At 42.0% G+C, this 17,327-nt stretch overlaps 1 protein-coding gene across 1 annotated transcript in view; it reads right to left on the reverse strand.

Moving 5' to 3' along the window:
- The window catches only part of LOC311424347 (uncharacterized protein), a 252,395-nt gene that overhangs the window by 212,397 nt on the left and 22,671 nt on the right, over nt 1–17,327 (reverse strand). The window contains exons 6-10 of the mRNA XM_084499419.1: nt 14,450–14,562; nt 13,216–13,295; nt 11,885–12,031; nt 5,950–6,074; nt 487–628 (exon numbers count right to left, since the gene is read on the reverse strand). The gene's annotated coding sequence lies outside the window, so the exon portion shown is untranslated. The remainder of the gene's footprint in view (nt 1–486; nt 629–5,949; nt 6,075–11,884; nt 12,032–13,215; nt 13,296–14,449; nt 14,563–17,327) is intronic.

Raw genomic sequence — 17,327 nt, forward strand, 5'->3', positions numbered from 1 at the left:
TTTGCCTTTTAAAAACTCTGATCTGTTCCACACCTTCCTGCCCTATTATGTACATCTTCATGCCTGTCATTAATTGAGGTTATCAACAAATTCTTAAACATTAATGTGTTCTCATTAAACAGACTCATCACTTCTTTCCTCTAGTGTTTTCAAAGGAACCATGGAGATACTGTGTTCCTCCTACTTGAACGATGACTTTACTATTAACCAAGGAAATCTAGCAAAAAACACGTACTGATATGACCAAAAAATGTTGCATGACTCTAAAGGAGCAGATCTACAGACTCACCTCATATTGTGTCCACAACGAGATATTTCTTTTCCTACAGTCCTGACAAAAGCAGATACAGCTATATCGGCTAACTGGCATGAGACACCAAGTAATAAAGCTTAAATATTCTGGGGACAAGAACAGAATTCACACAAGTCTCAAGCACTTCATTAAAACCCACAGATGGGCTGATTTACACCATTGATAGCACTTACCCTTTGTGTTTTTTTTTCAACCCAATTAAAGCAATTCAGCTTTTCTGCTGTTTTCTGCTCCTGCTGAACTCCTGGATTCTTCAAAGGCAGCGGGCTGTACGTCAGATGACGCCACTCCTTCAAACAGCAAACATCTGGTCTTCTAAAGCAGCATATCAAGAATTAGGAATGATCTAGTGATCACGAAATTCTAGCTGCAGATTTGATGCAATGCCAGTGACGTGTCTGTGTACACACAAAAGCTACATAAATGCCATCCCCTTCATCTGTGCTCTAAATTATGCAGCAGCATAGTAAAGGAAGGGCAGCCCCAGCCCAACTTTTGGATGCAACCCTTAGATGTAACACAAGCCACAAGAATACAAAACACAGAAGGCACAAAACACATCTGAATTAACTCAAAACACACAACATTACTTCCAGCCCTGTCAAAACCATCCAGCTTTCTGCCAGCAGACTGTATTTGCCAGTCAAGGTTCAGTGCATGCTGTGCTACCTCTGCAAGAACCGATCTTGCAAACCACACCATACCCCAGCACACTTCTCCGAGGGAAGTTTGGGCCCCTAAGTTAACACAAGTAGAATCAAAAGGCACCAAGTGGTTCTTAAAATGCACAGAACATTTATTTTCTCTGTACTGTGCAAAAAAATAAGCTTAGATCGACAATTGGAAAGATATATATGCATATACACACATTCAGAAGTGTCACTGCAGTGTCTCTGGACTTCTCTATTCCCTTGGGCATGACTAAATTAAATTTTCAAATTAAATCTCTCTTGATTTACAACAGCAAAATGTAACAGCATTGCACCACAGCAGCTCAGCAAGAAGGACAGCGTGATGTATCATGAGGTGCAGTGCTTAGCCTGGCCCCTCAGAGAAGAATATATCCCCAAATTAACTGAACTACAGCACCCAGGCAGGAGCCAGAGGAGAATTTATACATTTAACATGCTCACTTTCAGTCTAAAGGGTGTTTTTCTCTCCCATTTCTACCTTCTATGTCAAATCAAGAAGTTGAAAGTATCATCAAACTTTTCTAACCAAGAAATTCATGACCACGAAACATGAATACAAAGTGAGGACGAAGTTATCACAAACATGATGAAGTGATGGCAAACGTAATAAAGGTCAAAACAGCATAGCTCAAGGGTTTGATTTCCTTAACCAAGTTTTAGATATCCAACCCTTGATTGCCAATGACAGATTCTTGCTTTATTATTATTATTGTTTTTTGGTTTTTGTTTATTTTGCAACCGGCCTTTTCACCACGGTTCAATGGCAACCTCTAGAAATCACCAGCCAAACACAGATTAAGCTGAGGATCCATCCCAAGCCTATGTACACTCCATATAACAAAGCAAACAGAAAAGACTCACCACTGAGGGCCTGTTTAAAAACAGAACAGCAGCATGACGTGCTCTGCTGTACCAACGCTCTGTTTCCATGGGACACCAGGAGTCTAGACAAAGCTACAAATTAATTCAGCTATCATTTTCAAACTCATTTCTCATCTCATGAAAAAATGTATGCAGCACAGAAACAAACAGTTACATGCTTCTGAGCATATTCAATGAGACCGTTTGGCACAGTGTTGTAAAGGGCATCCAGACCTGTTTATTTTGACTAATTTCAATAAACTATTGTGTCTGCATCTGGAAGCACTTGACTCCATTGATTTCAGAGGCAGCTCAGTTTTCCAGACACCTTATTTTCCATTCCTCTTCAGTAATGTCTTTTTTTTCCTATTTTCTCTCATTTTATTTCATCTTGACGTGAAGAATTTCCCTTGGATCACTTGAGAAAGAATATAGCAGTCCAGAGGGAGTCCAGAGTAGATGTTTCTATGGGGCTCCTTCTCATGAAGACCACCAACATCTATCCATAAACATCAGTCACTGCAGCATCTAAGAAATGAGCCAAGGTAAAAGACATCTTCCTACAGCATTAAATAAATAAATAAAAATCGCACTAGCCACATACCCTGAAATTATACTTTGTTGATCCTTCCAGAAGCACCAAGCATGCTGTTTCTGCAGGACACAGACATTGCCAGGCTAACAATCCAAGTTAGGCATTTATACTGAACACAGATCTGTGTTGTTTAAGGGCCTTGCAGCTCCTATGTCATTTATCTGCAAAATCCCAGAGAGGCAGGGAGGCTTCCCTCTCCTGCTGAGGAGGACATAAGGAGGCGTACAGCGATTTGCCAGGTACTGAAACATGCTGAAGGAAAATCCCCTCATATGTCAACCTGCAGCACTGCTTCCTGCAGAGTTTTTATTCTCATTTAAACTTATCTGCTCTTCCGTGAGTGAATCACAGCTCCCAAAACAATTTTGCTGTCTTAGAGGAAAGAATACAATAAAATTAAGGAACAAAAAGAATCAAACACCTCTGAAGATGTGGCACAATGCAGAAGCAAAGAGACCAATTACTCTCATCTCACTCGCTTTAGGTCCAGAAGCAAATTGCACAGCTATGTCAGCACAGCACTGCCCCATGGCTAACGACCTGTGATGCTGCACTGCTTTCAGACACAAGGAAAACCTCCCTGCACAACACCATCCCGTGCCCTCCGGCTGTGTGAGGCTCAATCTCTGCTTTTACTGCATGGCAGAAGTGTCCACGATGCCTGCTCTCCTCTGCCGTACGGATCTGCCCTAAAACAGAAGTGGAGAGAAGCCCCAAACTGAGCATGACAGCAATTAAAAGGTATTTGAGGCATATGGACGTGGCATTAACAGACATGGTTTAGTGACGGGACTCGGTAGATCAAGTTGATCATTGGACTTGATGACCTTGAAGGTCTTTTCTAACCAAAGTGTTTCTATGTGGTGCAGAGACTGGTCAATCCAATTGATCAGGATGGGGAGGAAAGTTCTAGTCCCATGTTCTGGGCTGCAATCAAACTGAGGCAGAAACATTAAATGCCCTGTGTGGGTTAGCCTCCTGGAGCAGGAGAGATGAGCCAGGTAACCACAGCTCCACCACCATCGCTGCATTTTCATGACTTTGCAGCAAGCTGGATGCAAATCTCCCAACAGGCGAACAGACAAACCTTGTGATCCTGAAGCACCCCGAGTTCTGGGAGTGAGAAGTGCTACGGATATTATCCTTATTATTTGCAGCCATCAATCAACTACATTTCAGCAGCACTAAAAATTCAGTCAAAGCAAAGTCTCAGCAGAATTGCTCCACAGCACGAGTACACCAGGAGTATCCTCTCTTTCAGGACCGATTGGCTGCTACAACACGTACGAGCCCTAGCTCAGCATGCTGCTCTGCTAATGCTTCCTCCTGTACCAATTATACTCTTGTATGTGTTAATGTTACACGGGAAATCTTTACAATTACAGTAAATCACCCATTCTGAATCCTGGAGATAACGTTTTTTAATGAACATTCATTATAGGAAGAAAATATCTCCTCAGACAAAACCATGGCAAAATGCAGTTTTATGACATATGAAATCCTGGCTTTCCCTGTCTATCTAGGCTAATTTGGTTTGTAGATTTAGCCCAAGATGCAGCTCTCGCATACATAAACTGCCAATGTTTTAGACTCCATCCAATCAATTGGTAACTGGGAAACCAAACAGTGGCACTAATGTTTTGGTTTCAATACACAAGCCAAAACATTCTGTCAGAGCTCACAGAGTCCTTGGCACGCCGTCTGGTCAGGATCAGCTCTGCAGCCATGGACCCATCAGCCACACAGAGAAGCCAGCAGCTAAAATTCATCCCTGAGACACCAGGAGGAGGCAACACGGGTCAGTGGTAAGATCAGAATGACCATTAGCAAGAGTCACAACACGTTCAGCTGGCACTACTTGTGGCCAAAGCGAGCCATAGGGAAAGAATTTACTCTGGTGCACCCATAAGCCCAAGACCCACTGAAATAAATCTAGGTAAAAAACACACAGTGTTCTATAATCTCAACAGAAAACTAACCTAAAAGCACAGGTTTCCCTTGAATTATTTCTCAGGCACGCTGTCTGCCAAAGTTTGCAGGATGTTTCACCACCTCCCACAGGCAGCCTCCACCAGTGATGGAGATAAGTGGGCACTGCTGCTGTTAGGAGGATGAGACCTCACAAGCAGATTTTCTTCCAACTGCTGGGAATGACCGGATATTTATTTGTGGTCTCTGGGAATCATTGTGATCTGAGTCCTTATAATTAGCTGCAGCAATGGCTGAGAAATTATTTATGCTAAGAATAATTGCTCTTGTATTAAGAAGGTGAGTTAGAAACTAGGAAATCACACCAGGGTGGGGTTGGGGACAAAGGCAGAACCAGGGCAGGCTTTGCAATATAAAAAAATAACCTTTTCATCTGTAAGCAAGCTGAATAAACACACACTGAAGTCAATCCCCCTTAAGTGAAAATAATACTGCATCACTAAGCACAAGCAAGCTGGACCAAGCGATGGAACAAGTGTTTAAAACCCTATCAAAAAATTAGATTATAATAATAAAAAAAACAGTTTACAAATTAATTGGTAGAAGTAAACCATTGAAAGCCGATGGTTTCACAGTGAATTTCTGGGCAAATCTTTTACCAAGGAAACAAAACAACCCCAAAAATGCATATTCATAGGGTGAGGAACATGGCCAGCGAGTGAGGCAACCACTTCACCTCATGTTAATGCAGAAACAAGCTCTGCTACTCCTTCGGAAAGTATAAAGTGCTAAAAATTAATGTGTTGATGTTGTTTATTCTGAAAACAAGTAGCCCAAGTAGAAACTGGGAAAGAAAAGGAATAGCAAAGCCACTGGGCATAACTACATGCTTACTAAGGAATGCTCCTGCTTGAACTATGGAGTCTATGATGCATCTGTGAGCTGCTTCATTTCACCCAGCAGATAAAATGATCTGGTCAGTCATTACAGGGCAGGTCTTCGAAGATGAAACGGCAGATCAACTGACATATGAGAAAAAAGAACCTGAATGGAATGAATAATTAGATGTGGTGATTTCCAACAGCTGTGAAGTCACTTCTGTGATCTGAAGCCTGCTTTGGGGAATCTTGGCTTGGGAAAAGTGTACTGTGTGGCTGAAATCACACACGAATCACCAGTAAGGCAACATCTGCTTCCTTGTTTCTCAAGTGTCTGAGGCCTCATTCAATGTGTGTGTTTGGCATTCCGGTTTTCAGTAGGTATCTATTACACACTTAGGAATAAAGCTAAGCAAGGTTTTTAATCTGCACTGTAGAGAAATGAAACTGACACAACAGAAGTGATTTCACTCAGAGGATGCAGGAGCATATTGACACAAACTCTTGGTTAGAGTAACCCAAACTGAAGCCAGAAACGAAGTGCCTTTCCCACTTCAACTCTCTTAAACTAATTTAATTAATAAAATAGTAACAAGATCAACAAATTCTTCAACAATTTGACATGAGTTAAAGCCATCCTACCCACTCCCAAGCACCACAGAATAAACTGGATCATGCTACCTTCAGGCAAATTGGTGGTCTACTTCCTCAGCAATACCTCCTTCATTCCAGCACTGAGTATTAGTGACTGAGCTTTACTTGGTTACAGGGCAGGGATGAAGATGAGTCTTCAGAAGCTGTTCATTCTATAGAAGAGAGAATCAAGGTCTTTACAAATCGTGGCAGTAAAGTCAGGGAACAGCTCAATTACTGCATCTGCTGCTACTGGAAACAAAACTGTGCCAGAGGCACAATGAACAACAACTGCGGCACGTAAATGAAGAAAATGATTCCAATGGGTAATGAAAATCAGATGAAGTTATGTATTATAACCATAAGAAAACTAAAAGAGCTCACTGCAAGCAACACGGTGGCAGTGACAACCAACAGGACTTAAGCTTCAATTACAGCTCTCACGTTGTAGCTGCACTGAAGGCACCAGGGGCTCATTGCATGGCATCACCCCAATGGGAGGCAGCTTTGGGGCACATGGGCCACCCCAGTCCCCATTGAGGTGTCAGCTGCTTAAATGGGGGAAAAAACACCCATTTGTTAAGTAATGGTCACATTGCATCGCCTATTTCAAAGGTCTTCACTGCACCCTCTTATTTGGTTGGGTTTTTATTTTGTTTGTTTTAAATCCAGCCCAGGTTTTTAAGTCTCCCCTGCTTGAATCCCTAGAAAAACATTCTAAGAAATATTGCTGTTACTTCTCAGTTAGTTTTCTTGAAAACCATACAATAGAAGAGTAATACTAAACAATGGTAGGCAGAAGAACAATAGACAGACTCCAACAGACTTTGGTGCAAAGATTAATAGATGAGTGAGGCAGCATCCCTGCAGATAAAGGTGGGTTAGTGATAACTTCAATAAGTCCTTATCACACATTCCTCCAGGTATCAAAAACCAGAGGAACAAAGAAAAGGGTCAAAAGAAAAGTATAATTAATGAACGGTGGGGAATTGGAAGAAAAGAGATAAGTCTCTGGGCTGTAAAATGGAAAATATTTTGGTAAAAGAGCTTTTATCATCTGTCTTTTTCCCCACACTACAGCAAAACAATCTCATAGAGAGGACGAATAGAGTGTGGGAGCAGGAGCTAAACTGGGCTGGATATTTGACATGGGATTTGGCTGCACAAACAAGATTTAAGGAGCAAGTTATCTGGTCTGATGTGCTTCCAAGAAAATAGCCCCCAGAGAGATTTGCCAGGAGGTCCGCTAATCTTGGGTCTCAAGTCCTTCAAACTGGTTTTGAAATTTGAGAGAGCCTGGATCAAGCTTGGTTGGAAACAGAGGGAATTGATGTTTGGCCAGCTTTGTGCCCCAAATCTGTACAAACTGTCACTTATGCCATAGAAGCAGTCAAAAGCCTCAGGTGCTAACCACAAGCAGCCTACCCTGTGTTAACTCTACCTGGAAGAATACACAAGTAATTACAGTTGATTAATTAGATCACATTATTAACTAGATCCACAGGGAAACATAGGCTATTTTCAGCATGACAAAACCTTCTTTTCTATGTCACCCAAAATAGCCATCTATTCAGCAACTTTTACATGATAAAGGGAGATGGATTTGAGCCAGTGAATGAAACTCTATGAATGAACTGAGTGAGGAAGCACATGAGCATGCAGAAAAAAAAAAGCTTAAAAATCATAGAGTTATGTTAAACTGTGCTGCCATCACTGGGCTCGTGGTGCACGTGTTCACCTGGATACTCAAGCAGAAGTGCAATGGCTGCAGTGATTGCAGAGACCAAGAGGAGCATCACTGTGCCTACAGCAGCCACAGTACCTGAATCTTGAGAACCAAAGTGGCTGCTTCACTCCTAGCCTTAAGGGGAGCTGCAGGGCTGCCAGTTAGGAAGCAAAATGATCCTTTTATATGTAAACTTCTCGTTGATTTTCCAGATCAAATGTGCTATAGCGAGTAACACAGAATCTCATTATAGCATTTCATTCTGTTTTTCAAGAGACACACCAAGTGAAAGCCGACTTTGAAATCACATATTTTGGGGCAAGTGTCTGTGGAATAGCTCCTCCTCTCTAAATTATCATCTATTTTTTCCAGCCAGTGCACTACTCTTTCCCAAACCGTTACACAAAGTGTTTGATGGCTGCATAATTAAAATAGCCTTAGGAGGAAGTTCCCAGAGACATCCCCAAGAGATCCAAGTGCCCAAGGCTTACGGACTTTTCAGCCAAAGTTAAGAGCACACAAAGTCTTTGAAACAAATTCAGCAAGAACAAAGTCATCCCAACCCTGCTACAGCCACCAAAAAAAAAAAAAAAGTCTTTTTCTCCCCAGTCACTCTTCCTGCTCTGTGCTTCTCCTAGCAAAAATATGTGGGTAGTAAACCAAAGCCTAACCAGAAAATACGGGATTTTCACAAAGCAAGAACTGCTTAGGTTGGTACGATTTTGGAAACCACCACTTGCAGCTGTCTAACCCATCCCTGCAGCACAACCCTATCTATCTTGTAAGCCAGCTGTGGCATCTGCTGTGCAAGCACTGGTTCACAAGGCTGTGCTGCTGGCGGCCGGAGGGCATAACCCCCTCAGCTACCCCAAATCACACAACCCCTTCCCCAAAGCGTACCAGGACTGTTCCTGCTAGCTTCCAGCTCCAGGGACAGCCTTGAAGAAATAAATTCGCTTACAGGAATTTAAGAGTGACTCGACACAGATTTCAGAGGCTGTAGGGAGAAAGACTTGGAGGTGGGTCCAACTAACAAGGATTGCAGTCTTACAGTTTGTTAGACTCATGCCCGAGATATGTTATCACTGTAATTACAATAAAGCATCTCAGAGAGCACAATGACAAAATGCCGTATCTTTATTCTACTGCAGCTGAGCTCAGAAAAGGAATAAAGCACACCCTGCTCTTCTGTGAATGGCAGGGCCCTGCCAATTCCAAGAGGGGAAAGTAGAAAGCTGTCTAGAAATGATTATGCAAATTTCCTCAGTGGCTTGAGGGGGGGAATGACATTAAGGTCATTTTGCAAGACCTTGAATATTTTTAATTCAAAATATGTATCACATTTTAATCAAACCAGCTCTGTGCTATTTCTATCCAAGTAATTTGCATTCTGGCTATGTCATGGGGGCAGTTATGAGTCAGCTAAGCTCTCTAATATAATAACTATCAGAAAATTGTGTTGCATTATTCATGTTAATTATGCTGAACCAAACACTGTGGACAGGAAAATGTATTTTCCTTCATGATATTTTTTTTTTTGCCTCATAGAGATTTTAAGAATTGATTGGACCAAGTTTCTTTCTTAGGATTAAACCTTCCAGACAACAGGGATGTCAGACATGCATGTGCCTTTACAAACAACAGGAGCTCAGTGTCTGGGTTTTTGTTACCTTCAGCTGGTGTAGCTGCAGTGTATAGATTTCATTTCTTCTTAAACAGCTAAAATAAATAACAAAAGCCATTGCCCTGAATTAACAGCACGTTCAACGTTCACAGATGCCTGCAACATGCAAAGGAAGCATCTGTTAAGAGAAATCAATTTTCCTGGCTTGCCTCCACTCCAGTCACTCTAGTATTTTGACTTCTGTCTTAAAATTTTTAAAGACAACTTGCTTTCTCATGAGGAGCCTTGTTAAGTATACCATCCACCCCATACCACAGGCATACAGAGACAGCTGTAGATATCTGTACAGGTGTCTCCGGAATTCAAAACAGCATAAGCCAAATCTGTATGATCTTCACTATAATTCAGCTTCACCAGGGAACTCTGGAAAAATATCCCCCTACTATACTCCATTCCCAACCTATGCATTCACCCATCCTTTCTGCATTTAGACCATGTTCTTCCTGCAGCCAATACAATAAAAAAAATATTAAAAGAGACTGCAGAAGGTGAAGATGTTCCTCGTCTACCCCACTGAAAGTAGACGACAAGGGACAGTTTCCTTGCCCTCCCTGTCTTCCCACTGCTAGCTGTGACGGAGGTTTAATACACCTTGTCACATTTTATGTTCATTAAACAGTCATTACCCCGACATTTTTGTATCAGGTCTCAGTTGCACGGAACTAATTGCATGAGAAAATCCTGATGTGAAGTGTCAGAGGCAGGCTCAACACTCGCATGTATTGTCAATGATCATTAGAAACTTCAGTGGATGGCAGACAAGAACATACAGTCAAATATTCTGACAGAATCAAGCAAATTCACGACTTCTTTGTACAGGTGTTTTGTTTTTTTAATAAACTCTTAGCAATTATTTTTTTTCTATATTAAGGATAATTAATTATGTTCCCTTGATTGCTTGCACTCCCAGAAATTCTTCGAATTTCTAAAGAAGTAATCTATAAAAGCAACCTGGTCTAGAAGCTGGGCTGCCACCAGCTATTGTTACCATCTCATCCGTAGGATGACATCAGTATTCCTGCTGTCAAAGCCTTATGACAGTAGCTTTCTGGAATGGCAAGGGAATTAATGGGTCAATGAAGATGTAGGAGAAGGGAAGAAAGAGAAGGATTTAACACCCCACCTTGAATTTCACCACTGTGACAAGCCTCAATGAAGGAGTTAGTTAACAAATATTAACATGCCGGGGCTGGGAGTGCTACTTTTAATTCCAGGAAGCGGAGGAGGCTATGTTCCTTCTGCACACCAATCTATCAACAGCAAGTAACATAACAAAAAGAAATTTATCAACATAAAGTCAGCTGGTTCACAGCCATTTTGCTCCACATAATCTCAACAGCTCTCCAGAACCCCATTATCACCGTATCCTTGAGGATGTCTAACATAAAAGACTATTAGCTCCTGTTGTAGGTGTAGACCTGAACATAACCACTGGCAGATTTATGCTGCTACAAATACAGCTGCTTGATCAAGACCGTGATCAGTAAAGCAGATTGATAGTCTGAGCACACTTAACCCTAAAGGGCAGAGTGATAATACTTAGTCTTTATTAGAGTAATTTAAAAGATATGCTTCGGATAATTATCATTGGAGGGTTTACATAATTCTAATTTGAGTCTCTGGTAAGTTTATTAATTAAATATTTGCAGATGCAGAAGGATAATGTAAGCATCCTGCAGAAATTTTAGAGAACAGGTGCCATGGACAGTGTGTCAATGGGTGCCTTCAAAGTCAGAAAGCTGTCTTGAAAAGGACAAAGCCATAAGGTACCTTGAGCTTGATTCGAGAAGGTTTTTAAGCATGTGTTTTCCCACAGCTTTCACCAAGGAAACTTGCAATAGCCAAGTTCAGCATACAAGCTTGCCTCTGAATCAAGTTTTAATGAAGGTCTATTATTCTCATTTTTCAGAGCAGGCGCTGGGGACAGCAGGCAATTCTGAGTGCAGCATCACCGTTTGTTTTTAAGAAATGCAAGCTGAAGGTAATAAAACAATGAACTTGACATGCAAGAACAAATGCACATGCTTATACTGACACATGTACAGAAAATACAGTTGCCTGAGAGTCTCTTAGCTTCTGGAAAGACTGCTGGTTTTAGTTTGGTATGAAAAAAATATACCCAAAGTGAGACTGATTATTCAAGTCAAGCTTGCTGGTATTTTCTCCATGAATCACTGCAATTACCTAGCTAGGCATCATCAGGAGATACCCCAATTATTCTCTACACTACAACCTTAATTGTATTTAGAAGAAAAATGACTGTTTGCTCAGGAAGTTGCAAAAGGACATGCCTTGAATGGAACCTTGACACTTGTATGTGAGGCAGAGTAGCTGGAAAGGTTGAAATAAATCAGTCCTCACTTAAAGCTACCAGGGTTGTGCCTGGGCTTCTGATTCCCTCTTTCTTTGGGAATCCAGGCCCTGATGCTGCATACGCCTGCATAGGTGCTCCCTCAAGCAGTCAGTAAGTGGTTGTCACTGCTGCTATTATGATATTTTTATTTAGTGCTTTGACCCTTGCTAGAGAACAATACTAGCTCATACCTGCTGTCTCCTCTCTGCTCCGTACATACCTGCGTGGCGTGTAGGTTCACAGGGGCACCGACTTCACGAGCCTGACTGGCAGCCAGCACAATTACCCCCAGCAACCATATACCAATTATCAGGTCAACGGAAGGTGCAGTAATTCTTCTTAAGGACTTGAATAACCTTTTTACCAGCTAAATAAAAAAAAAGAAGGTCAGCCAATGCTAATTAAATATAATGCTGCTTTGTGCAGCAAAAGCAAAAGACGAAGCGAGCCCATTAATGAGCTAACAAAATCAAAATTAATGGTTTTATGTAACACCCCCCCACAATCGATTATTTTGCACTAAGCATCCCAGCACACGGCAAGTTCCACAGGCAGAAGATGACCGTGCTGCTGTCAGTGTAACCTAAGAATCCATCCAACAAGTGGGGCGTTAAGGGAGGAACAATGTCCTGCACATGGCTAGGACAGTGGCAAACTGGGCAATTCAGAGAGCATCCTTGTCCTGCTAGTTCCCATCCCAGCTCCCGTTTAATTGCTTAGGGTTGGTTCCTATTGCACAGCACCATTGACTACATGTACAAAAAATCTGAGGTTTCAAGCACTAGTTGTAAATGCTCCTGAGATGGGTGTCTGCACCAACCACGGATGACTACGAGATATTTTCACCTTGCCTACAGTACAGTATTGCATCAACAATACCTCCCCTAGATACTTAGAATTATATTAAGCCACTAAGAGTGAAAATTCACAAGCCAGTATTTATGTAATTTTCATCACTAGAAAAAATCACACAGTTTCCTCCAGGATTTCCTAGGCTTGTCTGTAGTGTTAGAGCCCTTCAAGTCTGCCCCAGGTTGCGTTGCCCTTAACCTAGACCTTAGCTCATGAAGCCAAATATACAGACTGGCTGTACCATGACCATGGGATTCAGATGGCTGAAGTTTGGTCTGTTTTAAGGACCCTAACTCCCTATTTTTGGGGACAAAAAATTTAGAGCTCTTACAGAAGTGTCAAGGTACGTCAGAGGGATGCATATGGACAAGCTTTTATGACTACTCATCTTTCAAGTCAGCTATTCAGCACCTTCAAGTCTAAACCTGCTAATAAATTTGGAAAGAGCTTTGCAAACATTCAAATAAGTGATAATCATGACTACAAAGACTGCTGAAGAGCAGCATAAAATATCATATTTGTGAGGAACTGAGCTTTGTGTTTTTTTTCTGTTTTGTGTTTTTTTCCTACTGCAGAGCCTGAGCTTCCTGCCTCACCGAGGGTATGCTGGAAATTCAGGCTAAGTGGTACACCACTAAGGCTGTCGAGCTGGGACCTGGAGGCTCACAGTGTCTTCCCCTCCCGTGCAGAGAGCATCACCTGTGACCTGTGGCACAGCTCATGCAGAAAACCTCTCCTCCACAACAGGACCTCATTTGCTCCAGGTTGACCTTGCTGGCCTGCAGTACAAAGGTACATGACAAACACATGTAAGTGGGGGTTTCTTATCCATTTTGATTACTCAAGGGGAAAAAAAAATAAAATCTGTGGTTTTTAACTTGATTTTTCACCCATATTGAACCCTCCTCAAAAAGAAAGAAATTCTTGGCTAAATGATGATGAATTTACAATGGGAAACTATAAATCCATCTTGGGGTACAGAAGGTAGTATAAACTGCAAAAACAAAACTTCCACATCAGTCTTGGTTCACAAAGATCGAGTTCACTGCATCCATCTCCACTCATTGTTCTCTCTATAAATCTCTTTTGCTAAGAGCTATACCAGTTTTCCCAGAGGCATCATTTACTGTTACAAGCTCCATTCTTCATCTGATTTTGTGCAGACAATTATTCCAATTTAGGAAAGTTTTTTTTTTTTTTTATTTAAAAAAAAAAAAGTTTGCAGCTCAGTTTTTCAAATAACCCAAAGCTTTAAACAAATTGAACTCAGGCATCCAGCTCCAACATCCCATTTCTGAATCTGAAAAAGTCTCAGATTTCCTTTCCTTCCTCCATTTCCTTTGGCAGTTACAAATCACAGAGACACTTCACCTAATTTAATTCATGTCACACTTACTATTTCCTAACTTCCTTAAAAAGTTTTCTGAATACTTCTATCCCACCACCACCCTCCCATGAATTTCCCTTCTCCCACTGCTCACTGCAGCAAGGGCAAGCAGCCACAGCAGAGCCCATGCCATAAGCCCTCATCTGTGAATGGGCTGATTTAGGTTTCCAGCTTGCCCAGATTTCTCTACATTTTTGTTCCCTTCATGGTCTCAAGATGCATGCCTCAACTGAAAGCTCCTTCTGGCATCAACTATTTATTTAGATAATAAACTCTGAGGCAAAAGCATTTTATAAGTACTTATCCAGCCAGGCCAGATGGGACAAACTTTGGAATTCTACCAAAATAAAATGACTAAAAAAAAAAGTTTCATTCACTGCGTCTCATTACTGCCAGCTTCTCAAAGCACTGCCAGGGATGAATAGCAGCACAAAGTTTGCTTTCCCATCAGAGCGAACTGAAAACGTGTGATTTTCATTGTGCCATGACCATGTAAACACACAATTAATGCTAACAGCGACCGGGGGCTGCAGGACACACGTTTACCTTTCCGAACACTGCGATGCACCTCTGTCCAGAGGAAAGCAAGAAAACTGGCTGGTGTTGCTGAAGAACTGCGATTTGGAAAGCCCAACGGTGTTTTCAGAAAGTAAGCTTCCCTGCAGGAGACAAAGATGAGATGTGACAATTACTGCAGAACCATCTATCGGAAGGAACACTCAACAACCTAAAAATGTCAGCTCTTGTCATGTTACTGACACTGCCGGTGATTTTAATTGCCTTTTGTCCTTCTCAAGTGAGCAATAGAGAGGACAGGTGGGATATTAGATTTTAAGTCCCTGGAAGTTTAGTCCAACAAACATAAAGCAAATGTAAAATCCTTGTCGTGTCCTTTGCAGCAAGTGAGGCTGTGAAAGAGCAACTTCACAAAGGCAGGGCTGGGAGGAGAACTTCTAGTGGGATAGTTTTGTCCAAACACCCTTAAAATTACAACACAACCATGTTCTGTTCCCAAAACCTTGAGCATTCGTACTATTTGAGAACATGAGGCAAAGAAACTGCTCTGTGAAGCTTGCTTTGCTTACCCCATCTGTCACAAACAGAGTAAACCACGGAATGGTAACGGAGAAACCAGAAATTAGCAGTTTTCATAACCAGATTTTACATTTTTCCCCCACAACCTATAAATTTGATATTTTCCATCAAGTTTCCAAATGTATTCAAACCTCTTAAAAAAGAGTTTAAACATCTCCTAACAGGAAGGCATCTTCTGTTCCGAGGCGATGTGTTCTTTAAGCCTCACAAAACCCAAGATTGAGTTTAGATTTGATGGCATCATTTTGTAAATCCTTTGTGTTGGTCGATTGCCTTGGGCATCTGCACTCGTAATTCCTCATACAACCGTGTTGCAGCGTAGCTGTAGAGCAGTAAGATTTGCACGCATCCTCGTGGCACTAAACCTTTCCAGTATTTACTTGGAAAGGATGCATTTCCAACTTCAGTTCAGTGGCTCCTCCCGTGTTGTCAGGGCATCCATCAGCCATGAGTACCTGAGCATAAATCCCTATAAAGTTAGAGAAACTCAACTCTGAAAGCAAATATCTCAGCAGACAGCACCAGGATCTCCCAGACCACCACAGAGCGCATCCCCCTGGCAAAATGCTCTTCAGGAATCTGGCAGTGGATGGGCTCATGGAGAGAAAACTCTGGGAGATCTGTCTATTAAGGCCTTCTGTGTGTCAAATTGTATTCAAATATATGGAACAGATGCACGAAGCTTTCTGTTACATTGCCTGACGTTTATGACAGTTGAAGCTAGCTGTTACCGTGAGGATCAGCGATGGCTCCAGCTGGTTCCAGTTTAAAGGAGGTTTACTGGTGCAGGGAGGGCTCACTGACAACAGCTAGGACGCACAGCAAAGCGTGACATTTCGTTTTTAGGGGATCAGGCGTTCCCAATATTGGTAAACTACATGAGCTGAGCAGGAGGGAGATGCATTCGTCACAACTGAATCAACATGATTCTGGGTGGCAACTCTCTGGAAGCCTGCAGAGAATAAATTAAAGAGGAATTAAGTATACACAAGCACAGAAAATACACTTTTTAAGTACCTGTAGAGATATGTATGGCTTTCCATAATATTTAGCATGTGATGCTCAGGTATCAGAGGTTCCTGCCCTTCTAGCAGCAAGAGGCAAAGCTCCCAATTCCTCAGCTTCTGCGGTTCATTCAGCTTGGTCTGTTATCCCAAACCACAGCACGAATGCAAGACGATGTGAGCTGCAAGGAGCAGACACACACTGAGCTGGGAAGGAGAGCTGTGAGCAGTAAAACCTGAAAGCTCCGGAGCTAAACCCAATAAAATGTGCTGCCCCTTGCAGGATTTGCAGCCTCTTGGAAAGGTTCCCGTTGACTTCAGTGAGCTCCAGGTCACGCCTTGGGCTTTTACAGGAATCCTGACTCCCAGTGCCCATGTCTGGCCTGAGTTATACAGGGCGCTGAGGTAATTTATCCAAATAACCTGGCAGGCCAAAGGTGGTGGTCCTTGGAATCAATCCCCCTCAACCATCCCTTCCAGCTACGTTACTGAAGCACTAAATACCAGGCACAATGTGCTGGGGGGGGGGGGGTAAATGATGTACAAGAGCTGTTAAGGCTCAGCAGATTTTTGAACAGTCCTCAAGACTGAAGAGAGAAAGCATAAGAAGAGTCTTTTTGCCAGTTTTCAGCCCTGTATACACTGCAAATTCAGCTTACTGTTCTTGAAAGGGAAGGAACGTGAAGGTTTTAGCATCAACTGGGAAGTTCAGGAGGATTTGGTGGGTTCACATCTTGAATGGGAAGAGCCAGCTCACCCAAAAGCGTCCCACAGCACATCAGCTTTTGTTCCAAGTCCGTACGCCCAACTCTGTTTAGACAGACACACGTACAATTAAAAATTAAAATAAAATAAATACACTCAAGATCTTCAAGAAAAAGCATTCGGCTGTTCAGGATTCCCTTGAAAGGGGTTAAAATTGGAAGAGGCTTGTGAACAGATTACTCCGGGAAAAGCAGAGACATAAGTTTGAGAAGAAAGGTGTTTGGTTTAAATTTATTGTATTATTTCCCCCACCAAGTAATGCCTTCAGAAAACTTGAAAACTTGGAGGGATCTTTAGCCTTTACAAAGGAAGTTTCTGCCACTCAGGATGCTTCGTCACATCAACAGAGGCAACTCATTGCATTTCTTTCCAAACAGAGCAGTGAATCTCTGACATCAAGAAAATGTTCACAAAGAAAAAAGTGAATTAAACCTAAAAATGTTGTCTGGAGACAGCAATATAATATCTACATAGCTCTTTAAATCTCAGGAGCCTTACCAAGCTGTGGGTGGGGCAGACTGAGGACATTTATGACGTGCTTTAGCATCAGGCTTTAAACC

Source organism: Aythya ferina, assembly GCF_964211825.1.
Source record: "Aythya ferina genome assembly, chromosome: 27".
Lineage (NCBI taxonomy): Eukaryota > Metazoa > Chordata > Aves > Anseriformes > Anatidae > Aythya > Aythya ferina.